This window comes from Falco biarmicus, chromosome 4 (assembly GCF_023638135.1).
Source record: "Falco biarmicus isolate bFalBia1 chromosome 4, bFalBia1.pri, whole genome shotgun sequence".
NCBI lineage: Eukaryota > Metazoa > Chordata > Aves > Falconiformes > Falconidae > Falco > Falco biarmicus.
This window is the reverse complement of record NC_079291.1, coordinates 48,457,519-48,473,541: the sequence shown is the minus strand read 5'-3', so window position 1 is coordinate 48,473,541 and position 16,023 is coordinate 48,457,519.

Sequence of the window (16,023 nt, the reverse complement as noted above, 5' to 3'; positions counted from 1 at the left end):
TATGGGAGCATGTAAGAGCAAGCAGCATCAACAACAGCCATCAATATAAACCAAAGAGTTTTGGGAGGTTACTGGCAACCCTTCCTCATTTTTAAGGGTGACTTCTTTCCTTGTCCCCAACACTGACCCACCAAAGTCCCATAAATATATTACTGCTGGAGAGGTTTGTACCTTTACAGGCAGAAGAGTATGCTGTAATAAGGCTTAATCTAAACTGAAGCATTCACCTAACTTGAATCTTTTAAAGTTTCCAGTCATGAGGTCTAAGACAGCTTCCTAAACTCCCTTAGAACAATACAGAGAACAATGTGCTTCTAGAGACTGTTCATCTGTTGTAGCCAGATGCTTATAGTAAAGAAGATATTTTTTTTTTTTCATTAGGTCTGTTCGTAGAGGGGTTTGGACCAATAGATGCTGAACTTTCTTGTGGGTAAATTTAGGTGAAGTTAGTCTCCCTGTAAATGTCAGAATAAACCATGTAGGAAAGAAAATCCCTTTCCAGTGTATTAGCCAGATAACACACCTTTAAATCCATTGTGCTCATGGCATCACATCACACTAATTGATGATGGTGTTGAACGAAAATTATTTTTGCTCAAATATAAAGTTACTCTATCTCAACAAAATGCATATTTATACTAGGTAAGTACTACATTTGCAGGGCCCTGTTCTTTTCTTCAAAACTGTGAATGTCCTTCTGCTTGTGAGACTGAATCCCTGCCTTTTACATATGGTGAAGCAGAGGAGAGTGGAGTTGCATCCCCAGCCTTGTCACCCATTCCCATCATCAGTCACCCTGGTGGGCGTTCTTCAGTAATTATTCTCATCGATAATGTGATTTTAAATAAAGCTCCAATATAATCATAACTAGCACTATTCTTTGAACAAAGGATAGTTCAAAGAGGGAATGGAAAAAAATTAACACCATGTTGTCTTGTTATGACAACATAAATCAGATTGTGATAAAGGAGAGGGAAAAAGTTAAGGGAAGATAAGGAAAACAGAAAAGACTGCATAATGGATCAGGTCTCTCAACTACTTCTAGAAAATGTGAACCCAGAAAACCAAGGAGATCCAGCCCATCAAAATCAGTGAAAAGTCTATTGACTTAAGTGGTGCCACATCACAGGCTCTTTTTATCCTTAACCCTTATAAGACAACTGTCTAACTGCATGAAAGAAACCTCTGCTCTACTAAGTCACAGATTAATTTAAAATTAAGGAATTTCTGCTAGTACTTAAGTTTCTCTGTATCTCTTACCAGACAGATCTATAAAGAATAGCTTAGCAGGTGATAAGAAGTAGAATAGAGGATGAAAATATATCCAAGTGCAGACAGCATTTTGTTTTAATTTTATCAATATCTTGGAAACAAAGACAGACATAAACATCCAGTCAGAATACTAATGATAAGAAACAAAAATAATGTTCTTTGTATTTGCAGCTAATTTTTCTTTTGTTCACATGGAAAACTCTACAGCTTATGGATTGCAACATCCAATCCTGTCTGACATTTTATGGACATTAGCTTTGCTTCAAAAGCCATTTCCTTAAAACTGCAAGCTTTGAATATCCAGTTTCTGAGGTTAATATATTATACAAAATGTACAGAACAATTCTTGATTTTCAATAGATACTGAATTCATGAGGTTTGGAAAGTGAGGAAGAAAAAAATCCTACCATTAATCCTTTAGTGTTGATCATTCGGATATGTTCGCTTTTAAATTTGGTAGAAGAAAGTCCAGAGATGCTTTAAAAAGCGGGTTGACTTTTACTAATATGTTGAAGAAAGATTCAGCAGTAGCCAGCATGATCAGCTGATTTTTATTTCCTTTAACTGTTTCAAGACACAAACTATGTCTGCTAGGTAACATAGTCACCCATACACTGGTTCCCAATACAAGACAGAAGTCACAGAAATGCAATGAAATGTCAGTGTGCTACAGGAACTGGCTTGATCCTGGCTACCTTTAGTGACTCAAGCAGGACTCTTATTTATGACTGAACAAATCACAGATTATTCCACTACAGAAGTATTCAGACAAACTACTGGTTCCCACTGCATAGAAGTAAATACAATTTAATTTTAGAGTCTTGTCTTTTCAAAATATCAGCTTTTGTACCTGTACTACAAGAACAGCTGGAGTATGGGAAAAATTTGAAGTGTTAATTGATTTTGTTTGAATCCCGTTACCCTCTGTTTGGTGTGAATTTTTAAGTTGTCAAAACATTAAGTTATATAAGGAATGGAGCAGAGAATAAACAAAAAGATAATTCTATTGATATCAGAGGTGTGTATCTTCAGCTAACATACTATGTTCACACTGGTTATCCCATCTCAGACTGCTGAAAAATAAGGGGAACAATAAAAGAGCAATAAAAATAAAGAAAAAGCCTGTTCTCAGAAAAGGAAAACTAGCCTTGTTTTCCTCAGAAAAGAGATTAAAATGTGGAATTTCTGTCACAGAAAATTTGTTGAGTTCAATAATTTAAGTACATTGAAGTAGACTGAAAAAACAGATATGTATAGGAGGATCAAGAGTATTTTGGGTGATGGTAGTTATCCCCAAAAATGTTAAAAGGAGCATTTTTAGTTGTGCTTCGCAAGTGTAACTATTAGAAATTAAGATCTAATGTGGGGAAGCAAATTATTTGCTGCTTCTGTGAAGTCATGTCACCTTCCTCAGAATCACCAGGTATAGACAGTTAATACAGATAATGTTTTGGAATGATGGAGTAAGATCCAATGTAGCAATTCCTGTATTTACAAGTACCTAGGAAAATATCAAAAGAATAAGATAAGACACACTGCCCAAAAGCTCTGACTACATCCTATGGATCAGGTATTTGTTCACGTGTAATTCCGATTATGGTCTGAAGTGAAAAATAATGTCTCCACGGGATTACATGGAGTTTTCTCTTGCCAAGCATTCATACATTAAAGTCAGGAAGAATAAAAGAAAGTGATAATTAACCAGGTCAAGATTAATTCCTCTTCCACTGTCATGCTGGGTCTAGCTTCAGTGCAATGCATCACTCTCATATCAAAAATACTAGAAAGCAGATTTTAGGCAACAACTTAGCTCAAGTGTATTTCTGTTGTAAAAAATAGGTTTTCCTTCAGAAGTTTGAAACTGAAGTTTTGTCCTGAACTTCTGTCTGAAGCTATTTCACCTCCAGAATAATATTTTTGACCCATAAGAAAAGATAAATGGTTTCTTACCAGTAAACAAAACAGAAAGTAAGAAGTGAATGTAGAAATGAATAATGATGCTTGAGAAAAAACACACTTTCCTTTTCTAAGACAAGAACATATTACATCACTACAGAGTAGTATGTCAATGTTTAGAAATAATTACCCAGTTACACTGCTAGCTGATAATATTGCAATGAATATAGGCAAACACATGGATTAAAAACTCACTGTTACAACCCCCTTAAAGTTGACTGTGCAATATAAAGCACAACACTTTGCAACATAGCAAGTCAGATGACTTCTACCTTACGAAAATTTACCCAAGAGACAAAAACAATTTATTGAATCTTACACATATAAACTTGAGCAGTGAACTGTCAGAACTTCAGGAATCTTTTTTTCTTTGTTTGGAATATTTCTTACTGTTTGCAGGCATCTAAACATAGGAAATTTCTGGGATTTTGTAACAGTTCTTGAATGTCTTCTTTTAATTGTGGGATCTTTCAATATTATTTAGTATTATTACTATTATTTTAATATTATTAACTTTAATGCACAAAGAGTGTGGAATCTGTTGCCAATTTGCTGGATACCATGACTAAATATTGTAATTAATTTATTCCTTGTTTATTTTAATTTTTTTCTCTGTGGATGCAAAATAAGTAACCAGTGGATCCCAATTACATGGGAAATTCCAGCTGCAGGGACACTGATTGGTTAGTAGAAATTTGTGGGAAAAAAGGCACAATTAGAAATTAATCTTTCATTGTCAGTTTATGCGGTTTTTAATCCTAGTTCTGCATGTAGAAAAAATTTCGCTTGAATGTAAAGACTGTTGAATTTCTCATTGTTTCTTCATATCTTTTATTCTTGAATCTCATTCTTTGCAACTTATCCATGCATTGCTTGCGCTCTGTAATGATATCCAGATCATGAATCATCTTATGAAGAGTGATACACATGGATGAAATATTAATCTCAGAATATTCATTCATATTCATTCAGAAATATTCATTCCAGATTCCTGGAATCTGCTGGGATCATTTAGGGCATTTAATAATTAAATACATAATAAATACACAAAATGTTTCCATTACAGTAATATTCCAAACAAGAAGAAGGTGGAGAATCAAGAGAAGCAGATCATCATACAACACAGCAGATGCTGGAAATCTGTGTTAGATAATCTGCTGTTTATTAGCTTCTATTTTACTACTTCTCTCCCAAAAGAGACACAGCTGTTTTATGCCTCACTTACTTTCTCTAGTAGCAGATCAACACTGGACTTGGGAAAACAAGCTACATCAGCCACATAACTCAAATATCATGAAGCAGAGGTACAGGTAAGGGACAAATATAATTATTTTATATTGTTTGTTTGGGTTTTTTTAATGAAAATAAAATATATTATTTTATTTGACAAAGGATGGAGGATAAACTATGCAATCTTCAGGCTTCTGTAGCTGTATCGTGATCACCTAACATTGTGATCAGTTAGAATAGTTAAAATAGCTATGATTTTTGTTTGTAATGGCATCATAAAATTATCTGGTTTGGAAATTCCCTATTTAAACATCCATTTACATAGTGGCATTTTATAAATTGTCATAACAGTTTGTTTAGTACCTGTAATCTATTGCTGGATGAGAAAGACAATCATTACGTTTTCAAGGATATGGGGGTCTGGCTTTTATGTTAATTCTGACAACCTTGTATTATAAAAATATGTTTAATCACAGCTCTGATTACTTAAGTTGACACTGGTAAAAATTACCTATTTAAGAAAATGCTGAGCCTTCTTAAAGCTGTATTTAACTTGGCAATAATAGCTTTTAAAAGAAGCAGTACTGGCTGCAGACAGACAAGTAAGTTAAATTCATCTGTATTGATAAAGAGTCACTGATTTGAGTGGATTTGACCACAAAGATGAAGTTGGCCCAAAGTGCCAGTCACTTGCTCTCTTCTTGCCAAGAGAATTTCAGCCCAAAAGAAAGAAAACATTCCCCTTTTATGGTCTAGACTGAAAGTCTCCATAGATTTAGAGAAGTACTCAAGTATCTCTCCTTGTCAATATTCCCTTTCTCCTGCCTATGAGAAACCTGAAATATGTCAAGCAGAACAACCATCAAATTACCAGTAGTTAAGTGAAAATTGTTTCCTGTCCTTAGTGCTATAAAGAGTCCTCAGTATTTCTTTCAGATCTGGAATAGTAAAAGGAAGGATGAAAGTGTGCAGAATTAATTCATCTGTAATCCATTTTGTAATCTGTTTTTATCTCTGCCAGTTGACTGAGAGCATGTTTTCTCAGTCTAGGAAGATGAGTCACTAACGTACTTTATTTTGCTTCCTTCTCACCCTCACCCTTACCTCCAAATGTATACAAGAGAGACTGAGTCACACCACAGTCTGCACTCATACCTACGTAGTCCTTACACTGTTAAGTACTGTACGAAAATTTTAAGGAACAGGACATTGTAAGGACTACAAGCACGTCTAAATACTCATATAGTGTATGTCTTCATAACGTCCCCCAAACATTCAGACTGTACATGACCAAACTTGATTACTGACAGCCTGTAACTGGATTATAACAAATCTTTTCAAGGTTTACAGGGTATTTTTTTGGAAAGAAAAATATGAAACCGTATTACTCATTTTGTGCAACTAATTGTCATGTAATTACTGGTGCTTCCCATGTGTGCTTCATCAGCTCCGATTTCATAAAGTTAGCTTTAAAGGTAGTGAAACAGGAGGCAAAAGCAGGTTTTGGTCAGCCTGAGAAAACAACATCCCTGCTGGATTACAATGCAAAGGGACAAGTGGAAAAACAGGTTTGCTAGCTGACAGTAACTGAGAAAAGCTTTTGCCTGGATCTGAAAGAAATGGAGAACCAAAACTTATTTAATCCTGTAGAAAGTCAGATTTCCTGTCTTTTATATTGTTGCCTTTAAGAGAAGATATTAAAAAAAAAAAAAAAAAAAAAAAAAAAAAAAAGGAAACAAAATCCTGTAGTGTTTTTGAAGCTGAAAGAGAAGTATATATTGTCTAGTAAAATGCCAGCCAGGTATTTTTCCCCACTTCTGAGCTTTGGTTCTCATCCAAGACATAACAAACCAAGAACAAACCAAGCAAATAAAAATGTGAAGATGCCATACCACTTTTGTTTCCCATTTCATAAGGAATTCTAAATCATACTGGTGAGAGAGAAGGATGCTAATCAAGCTGAATCATCTATGGTAAAATGTACAGTTTATATCAAAATCTGCAAACTCTTTTGTTGTTGTTCAAGTGTTGCAGCTGAACTACTCTTGAAGCTTTAGAAAATAATCCTGTGATTGCTCTTCAGCCTGCACAAAGTAACTGTAATTGTAAAGTTTGATCCTGCTTCTTTTGAATGAATAAGAAACATTATCTGAATTTCAATGGAAACAGAGCCACACCCTTAATTACATGAATTGTAAGGTGCTTTCTTCAAAGTGTAAACTTTACATTAGTGATAGCCAGGGAAATCTTCAGTATTTGGCTTCATAGTGAGGATGTAAAAGACAAAAGCTAGGTCTCAAAGGAAGTGCATGTATTTTTAATATTACAAAACACGTATTTTAGGATTTCTAAAGCTCAGGAAAAGGATTTTTTTATTTTTTTTTTTTTTTTCAAATAAGAGAGATGGCACTACATGCAAATCTTAATGTCCTGTTCAGAGTGTCAAAAGATACTTCAAAAGTTATATCCTTCCCAAACCTGTCTTTCACCTGCACAAAATGGCTTTCAGGGTTTCCTGCCAAGGGATGCCAAATTGCTAATTTCCTATAGAAAAGCTGTTTGTTTGAACATGAAAACATGGATCAGCCTTTAATTGTACACCAGCAAAAGACCATCACAGTGACCACTTTCTGGACCTCCTGCTTGATAAAGTAATTCAGTTGTGACTGGAAAAAGAGTGTAAAGTGTTTACAGTTGTCAGCACAGTGCTGCAGTCAACCTAAAAACATGTCAGGAATTCTAAGGGAAATTAATCAGCAAAAGGAGAAATTATCAACTGTATTGAAAGAATAAAAGTAACTAATGCTCTTATAGCTTATTTTAAAATGCAAGAAAAAAATCCTTAAGAGGGGAACATGAAGGGAGTTAAAAGCAAACAGACATTTCCCAGGCAACTAATTATAATTTAATTACAATATTGTCAAGAAAAATATACATTATATTTTATGTGAATGTATACCATATAAACTTTATGCTTAATAGTCACTTTCAATAACAAAAACAGATTGGTATAAAATATTACCTGAGTGCCCAATGCCTCATGAAGGGAAACTAAAAAGATTGTCTAAGATTTCCATGAAAATATCTAGAATAAAAAGGAATAAAAATTAATAACATCATTTAGGGCTACTTTTATACTAGCTTCTGAACGTTCTTATCTTTTCAGATTACAGTGGCTGCAAAAAGGACTTGGAGAAGACTTCTCTGAAGGGATTTACAGTAGATCTGCTTCTGATGTATGAAGCACGTATTTAACAATACACGGCATTGCTTCTAGATATGTCTGCACTGCAGTCAGGTGTCTTTTAAATCTCAGTTGCTTAGATATTGAGAGGAACAAAAGTGTGGGAAGTGTCTTCAGCATAACCCACAAAAAGTTCACAGGAGGTCCTAGGTATATATTTGGCAGCTAAAACCCATACCGCTTAAATCTCTTGATCACAGTATAGCCATGCTTTGGGGTAAAAATACATCGCATTCACCAACTAGAATCTACACCAAAACAACTGCTAATTGTCTGTCTTTTCTGTACTGAAAGGGCCAGCTACAATGAAAGCACACTGGGAAGTTTCTGTCACCTAATTTTGTCTAAACTGATTCCCTTAGACTTGCCGTACAGCCTGGGCACCTCCAGAGGTGTGTCCCTCCACTCCTTCTGCTCATCTGTGTTGCCATGAACTGAAGCACATTGCAAATTTTTTGTTTTTCCCTACACCAGCCAAGAAGTAAATCCGGGGAGTCTTGTTTCGGCCTTGGCTGTCTAAGTTAAGGCAAAATAACTGCAGGGAGTACAGCAGCACAAAGCTTTGATAACAGGAGGCTGAACAACTGGAAACTGGTGAGAGGGAATCTAGTTTTGGACTTAGAAAGAGTCTGTATAAAAGAATTCAGATTATATTGTCACAAAAAATGCATCTGTTTAGTTACACATTTTCATTTGTTACGATGTGTATATACCTGAAACACAGTTCCTTTTCCTACAGCAATTGCTTCCTCTGCTGGGGCTTAATTATCCTACAATCATAGTACAAATTACCCAAGTGAGATGGTGACATGTTTTACTTTATCAAATTTCTGACAAAGTCCCTGGGATGTAATCAGCTTAACACAATGCAAGTGTAGTCTAGATGATTACATCACTGATCAATTTGATTCCTAACTGAAATCTCAGGAAAAAAAAGGTTTTTTGTGAATAAACTGTGATATATTCAGATCAGATCTGCAGATGTTAAAAAAATAAAGCATAAAAAAAGCCCCTAATGCATCTTCCCAGGTGGGGTGATAACAGGCTGTAAATACTGGCTTTCACTTCCCAAAGCTGATGAGTTTCAAGTTCAAAGTACATATATGAAGAGCAGAAGGTGTTCTAGGAAGCATATGCAGAGATACAGATCAGTCTGAAGAGTTGTCTGCACTTCAGACATGAAGAAAGACTGCATAGCCAACAATTGGTTAGTTTTTCCCAGCTATAGGCAATGATCTAATAAAAAGATATTTTTTTTCACCTACAAATCTTGCCTTCCTCTAAAAGTCTGTATACACATTATAAGCTGTTAGCTCTTGTAGTCATTGAAGGGAGTTATTCACCTCACCTAACATTAGCCAGCAGAGTTAGATATCTGCTCTAAATTGATGTTTGTCCTAAACAAAACCTGACAAAGTGGGGAAAAAATACATAATATGATGACTTGCTATTTTTGGAGAGCAAACTCCTGACTTCCTCTAGTAAAGCACTGTGTGATTTACACAGAGATCAGTCTATCACACTGCTTGCATGCGAACATAGAGCAATCAGAAAGAAAAGCTTGGAAAAATCTTCCTCTTCTCTTTTTGGCTTTATAATCTTAGTTGCATATACCCAGACATATTTATGAAACAATTCAGTCTCCAGTTGTATATAGTAATGCACATGTTCTAGTCTACAATAAGTACAAGAGATATCAAAATGTACAATTATAGAGTTACAGCTATAATAAGAGCTAGTAATAAGTAGTAAAGCGCAGTAACAGTGTCATGAAGGAAAGAGAGAAAAGATTCCCATCTTATTTCATTACAAAAGCCCTCCAGCTGGTTTTCTTGGCTAGAAGCAGAAGAAAAGCTACATGGAGGATGAAGCTTAAACTGACAACCTTGAAAATCTAATGCTGCTTGCAACAAAATGCATAAAATCTATAGAAAAACTGGATTGTGCCAAGTGATTCATTATTTTAATGACTTCCTGCTTTAAGGCACATCCTCTCTTTTCCTTCATGCAAGCTGCTCCAACCTCTGTTAAGGATTTAGCCTTAAAATGAAGCTTTTATAACTTTCTGGATCTTTGTCATGTTGGCATATGGGTCATTCTCTTTATGTGAACACAAGAAGAAGGCGGAAAACAGTTGTCCTGTGGGATAAGGAAAAATTCAAACCTGAACTGGTTCTGAAATAGAACGAGTTGCTTTTTCCCTTAGGTGCTGAATGCTGGCAGGTAGCAAGTATGGAGGAAGCCTGCACAGGTTTCAATGCTCTCTGTTCCAGCAGATGTCACAAAGAGGTAATGGTGTTTGTAGGATGGCCAAATAGGAGACAAGCTGGTATTTTTTAATCACAGAACTATGGAAAAGCTTTTCCTAGCTACCAAAGTAGTGTTTCACCACTAAAAATTTTTTTAGCTTCCAAAAAGGACATTACTTTGGAGCCACGTCTGGAAATAAACTCCTGTTTTCCACTGCATTTCAAAGGTTATGGTAATATATACTCTTCATAGGAAACTGTATGGAGATCAGGAGACAAGCTGAGTGATATTGCTAAGGAAATAGTGAAGGTTTAAAAAAAAAAAAAGCAATGTATTCATTTTCATAAAATGTATATTTCTAAAGAAAAAACTACAAGAATTTTTGAATGCTGCAAAGATTTAAACCTTAGAGACAGATGATTTATTATTACTATTTTTATTGTTATTATTATTGACAGTCTTCTAATTATTAACCTGAAAAAACCCCTACACATTTGGAGTATAAAAGAATAAAGAAAACTGTGGAATTGCAAGTGAATATCATGCTTCTGTGAGCTATTTGAGACAAGGAACACCTCTCTGCTGTGTGGCTGTGCAGGACCAAACTACATTGAAGTCTCAGTCCATGGCAGTTACTCTGGTGTTCCTGCAACATCCATTAACAGAATCAATTGTAAACAAAAGATGGATTATTACATCAGGTCACAGATTAGTTCCCATATGGTTTTAATAAGAACAAAGCAAAAGCTACATTTATATTTGCTGTTATTCAACGTACTCTTTAGCAAACATACAATTTGCATGAATTGTTCTTGTATTTTAGTTAACGGGCAGCGTTTGAGGTCAGAGATGGGAGTAAGTTATGTAAGTAGAAAGGAAAGGACACAGGGCAAAAAGTTTCCGCTACAAAACTAAGGCTTTCCTCTCCAAACCAGGGGTGCAGCCTGCAAACCCAACAGTACAGCCAGAAGTTGAGGGGTCTGCAACAGAAATATCCAACTAATAGTGCAAGAGCAGTATGAACAGATGGTGCTATAGCAGTCTCATATTCTTTATTTGTCCACCCACCAGCACCTGCTATCTAATTCCCTTTCATTATTCAGTTTCGTAGTAGCAAATTATTACATTCTCACCTGTCATTTGTTTTGATACCACATCAAGGCCCCCTATACTCACAGTCTGGGTTTATATACCAAACTTTGTGTCAATTTAGGACTCCTGATTTCTACAGTTGTGAGAAAAGAGGCAGGCCCTCAGCTTCATTAAAAATATATAACCCAATGTGCAAGCATTCTCTGCCCTTTAAAAAACCATAGAGGTAAACATATTACTAATTAAAAGAGAAACAGAAAAATGTACGTGTGCTATGGAAGGGTAATAAACTTACTGTCTCACTTGTGCTGTCTGTAGCCTCATAGACTTGTCAACACTTTAACTAGAAATGCCCAAAACCCTGAAGATGCCTTGAAGAACACAAATTCAGCTCCTTCAAGTTTGTGGGTTTTTGTTTGGTTTTTTGTTTTTTGTTTTTTTTTTGTTTTTTTTTTTAACATGGGTATGGTCCTGACAAGCATCTGTGTCTCATCAAGGATTTGTCTTCATAAGGAGGTCCTTGGTAAGCCCCTAATTGTGGGTTATGACTGTCCAAATTTTGAAGATTGCCAATGTCAGCAGTTTGTAAAAGCATCACAGCCTCTCAATTATGGAAAGGTCAGTAGGACCCTATTACAGTCAAACATTCTCTGCAGGCTTCATAATTCAAACCTCTATTACTCCCTGCTCTCTAGTCTTCTTCCTTATTGCTTTTCCAAATACCCTGTATGAATAAAGGGATCATCGTTTCAGTGCAGTGGAGCTACCCCTTGGATGGAAGAAATCAGTTCTGGGCCAGTAGCACTAGAGTACACAATGATTTCCAGCAGCCAAAAGCTGCCCTTGGACACGAGTCAGTGGAAACATGCACATTCAGTGGTAGACTCTGGCCCCAGAAGGAGAAGCAAAATGTAACTAGAGCAGCTGAAACTGCCAAAGGGATTTAGGTTGGCAGAATGTATTTAACCTAATTTGACATGTGGTCAGGACACAAAAAGCTAATAGCTCATTGCTTTAAAAAGCTGGTTCTTTGTTTAATACAAATGTTCATGGTATTGCCTTCATATCTTATCTGTCAGCTCCAAAGTAAAAATAAATCCTAGTTTCCATAATGCTAGTATCTGTGAACATTCACTGTTTTGACTTGTTGCAAATCACGACATCGATGAAACCACCCACATGCAGGTCCTCCTTGAAGGTTCCCCACTTACTGCCCTGGCCTTCAAACCTGATGTTCCCTGTGGAAGCACTGCTACAGTGCGAGTCAGATGTAAGAGCAGCCTCACAGGAGCAGAGAGGTGCCTCTGATTCTGCTAAGGCCCTGAGGAAGCACATCCTTACAGAAGAGACCGCCTGCCACACCAGACCGAAACACCAGATTGCACAGTGTCAGAAAAGGATGGAAATGTACATATCATCAAAATTGCAGAGTGTCTGTATCAACAGCTTTGAAAATATAACACACTGCCAAAATCCTGTTTAATGAAATCCAATAGGATTTTTGCTTAATAATTCCATTTTTTATATAATAATCAGGCCATATATTAATTCTCATTTCCATTATTTCACTTCTCTCTTCAAAGTAGTTGTCATAATCTTCATTCATTTTAAGTCTCTACCATGTCAATGCATTTACTAGTGTCTCTGCTTACATCTGTGCATAGTACTACTGATGTCAAAAATAAAGGTTATAAATAGTAAATATGGAAAGGGTTGACTAGGGTCTTCTGAGAATGTGTAATATTTGGCTTCTGAAATATTTGTAACTGGTAATAACTTACAATAAGAAAGCTAGACTTTCTGAATTGAGCAAACTTTTCCTGGTGTATGAATATATATGTTTCTTCATTCTCCTTTGAAGATTTTTTTATTTGGTGAATAAATATGACACTATTGCAGTCAGATTGTATACAGTCTTTCAAACTGAAAGCAAAGTCACTTCTAAGAAAATTATTAAACGTAATTATAGTAATCACACTTCTTGCCTGTAAACTTAAATACTTTCTTCAGGACTCCGTATCATTAGTGGAAGATGGTCTCTAACGATATTCACATTTAGAAGTGATTTGCTTAGAGTAAGCTAAGGCTCTTAGAAGCAACTCACCTCTCTGAATACCATGAAGCCCAGTAACAGAGGGCTGATTCTTCCCAGGGTGCTGTGTACAAGCTTTTCCACTTTTCTCTGTACCTATTACCAGTACCTCTGCTTAATGCAGCGCCTTTGTGGACCCCATTTAGAAGTGCTTAATTCTCCCTACATATGAAATACAGATTTTAGATAACTATCTCAAACTTTCATTTACACAAAATGTCAGGGTGCCTATAACTTATACACAACCTATAGGTTGCCCTGGTAACAGAAAGCAAAATTTAGACTCTCAAATTTTACTTTGAAAGACTCCGTTCATAATCTTATTTTTAAGTTGGTTTATACGAGGAAACATTTGACCAATTTACCTGTAGTTTTGCTGAAAAGTTCGCCAGATGAAACTTGAAAATTTTGATAGCAAAGAAACTTTATTGCTCAATTTAAAAGAGAGATCAGTGTAAATGTTTTACAAACCATAACAATGTGACATTAATACTTGATACAGAAAAAATAAAACAACTGATATATAAATACACAGCTGGATAATTCTAAAGATGTACACTCTTAACTTCATAGATAAATTCCTAGATCTACAACCACAAATGTTTTAAGAAGTTGAAATTCCACTTCTGCTTTTTAAAATACAGTATTTCAAGACAAAACCCATGTTAGAAGCCAATTCTAAATCTCACAGTTTTCCTTATCCTGACCTCATTGTTCCTTGCCAAGGCTTGGCCTTGATATGTGCTATTTAAAAAGCAAACAAAGAGCATGAACTTGCTCATACTCTGCCAACATTGCAGCCTACAGGTCAGTAAAAACCTTCATCTGAAGCCAATGAACTTCTCAGGACCATTGGCTATTGACCAGAGGGGCCAATTAGCTGTTGCACAGTCTCAGTGATTCTTTGTCAATAATTTATAAATTTAGAGAGCAGGCAGGTTTTTGCTACTGGTTTAAAATCAAAGTGCTGGTTCTCAGAAAGTCTGTGCCACTTAGCTGAATTCAATAGACCAGCATGGATCTAAACCCACTGAGGGTCTAATACTAATAGGTACATCATATTTTCAAATATATTACTTCCTTCAAAACATGAAATGTAGTTCATTGTTGAAAAAAAAATTAATTACTAATTAGGCATCCATATTCTTCATATAGTGAAAGAGTTACTCTGTTTTTCTTTCCAGGTAGTATGGGAAGGTGGCTGCTAGCTGTCATTGGAAAGAGCATAGATCAATTTCACAGCAAAGGCAGGCACCTAATGAATCTGTTTTCTGCCTCATGACAGTAGAAACCAATATTTTATGGCATTTTTGGTCCTCTTCTGGTTGCACCATGTGGTTTTCCTGACTACCAAAGAAATAAATTTATTTCAGATGACATAGACTGCTTTTGTGTTGGTTGAATATTATTTAATTTGAAATGTTTTATTACCCATAGAATATATTGAACAAATGGATGTAAGATGACTTTGTCCATACAGGCAGAACACAAGTAACATGGGTACCAGAGCCTCCATGGCCTCACTGAGGTCACTTATGCCTACTCCCTCCTGAACAATGTGTTAATTCACTTGTTTGCCAAAATTGGGGCAGATTATAGTGCATTCTGGGATGCAAAAGGATGCCATTACTTAGCTGGGTTGAGTTTACTTACTTATTTGGCATAGGTCAGTAATGGTATCAACCAAAAATTTTTAGACTGTGCTGCACAGAAAGTTTGGGGTTTGGCTTCAAAGCTGGCTGGGCACATACTTCTGCTCTTTCCAGCTGCTGCTGCAATCTCCAATTTTTTTTGGCCAGAGTATGTGTAAAAGCCCATCAGTCTTTCATGCTGATCACTTGAAAACAAATTAGAGTATTCATGCATTCCACATTAATTTTGCATATAGACAATTACTTTTTTTGCCACTGTTGAATATTCTCTACAGTGGTTAATATGGCAGAGATTCACCCTTATGCCCATGGAGGAAAAAAAAGGAACAATCCAGAAGCCTCATCTAAGAATTAAGGTAAATAAGTTCCCAGACTGTCATTTATTAGCATTACAAACCTGTGGTTACCTTAAAAAGAGATGACAGGCAAAAGGTTTCAGGAGGCCCAAAGAAGAGTATGCCCAGCTTTTGACATGCAGTTGATGGGGTCCAGGTCCAATAGAGTATAATTGTTTTCTGTTAGAGTTTCCATTTAATATCAGCCAAGAAATCTTGGGTTTCCTTAAATATGTGACCCAGGAGAAACTGATTCAGTTTGAAGGCACAGTAATCCTTTCCTTAAGCTACTGTATCTGGATATCTCTGGCAAACTGTGTCTGGTTATTATACTCAAGCCTAGGATGAGACCTGACTAAACTCATTTTCATGAGGTGTAAAAATAATGTATTTAGCTCAGTGCACTGCTGAAATCCTGGCATTGCTGACTCCACAAAGATTCTCTTCATATTTCACAGTTAGAAGATAAATTTGCTTTAAAAAAAAAATACTTGTTTTTTTTAAAGAGAGCTTGATGGGTTTAAGGCTATGTCTTTTTCCATCAAAATCAAAAGTTAACTTGGAAATATATAAAAGACTGTAAATTAAATTTAGTGAATACCATTTTATGATCCATCCTGATGCATATAATCACCATAGGTACAAAATACATCTGTGGTGAAGAAGTGGAAAATTGGAACATTATGGAGTTTCCACCAGGCTCCCTTGTTAGTGAATCTAAACTAATCTTCAGTGAATTCCTGAGAAAGCATGAAGAGGTTTCTTCTCCTAAAAAATAGTGCTGAGCAAGTGAAAATGGAGCCAGAACAGACACTGCCACTTTGCTTTACGGTTTTAGATATGTTATTTAATTTGATTGCTGCAAAGACAAAACTAAACAATGATGGCAGCTGATCCTCC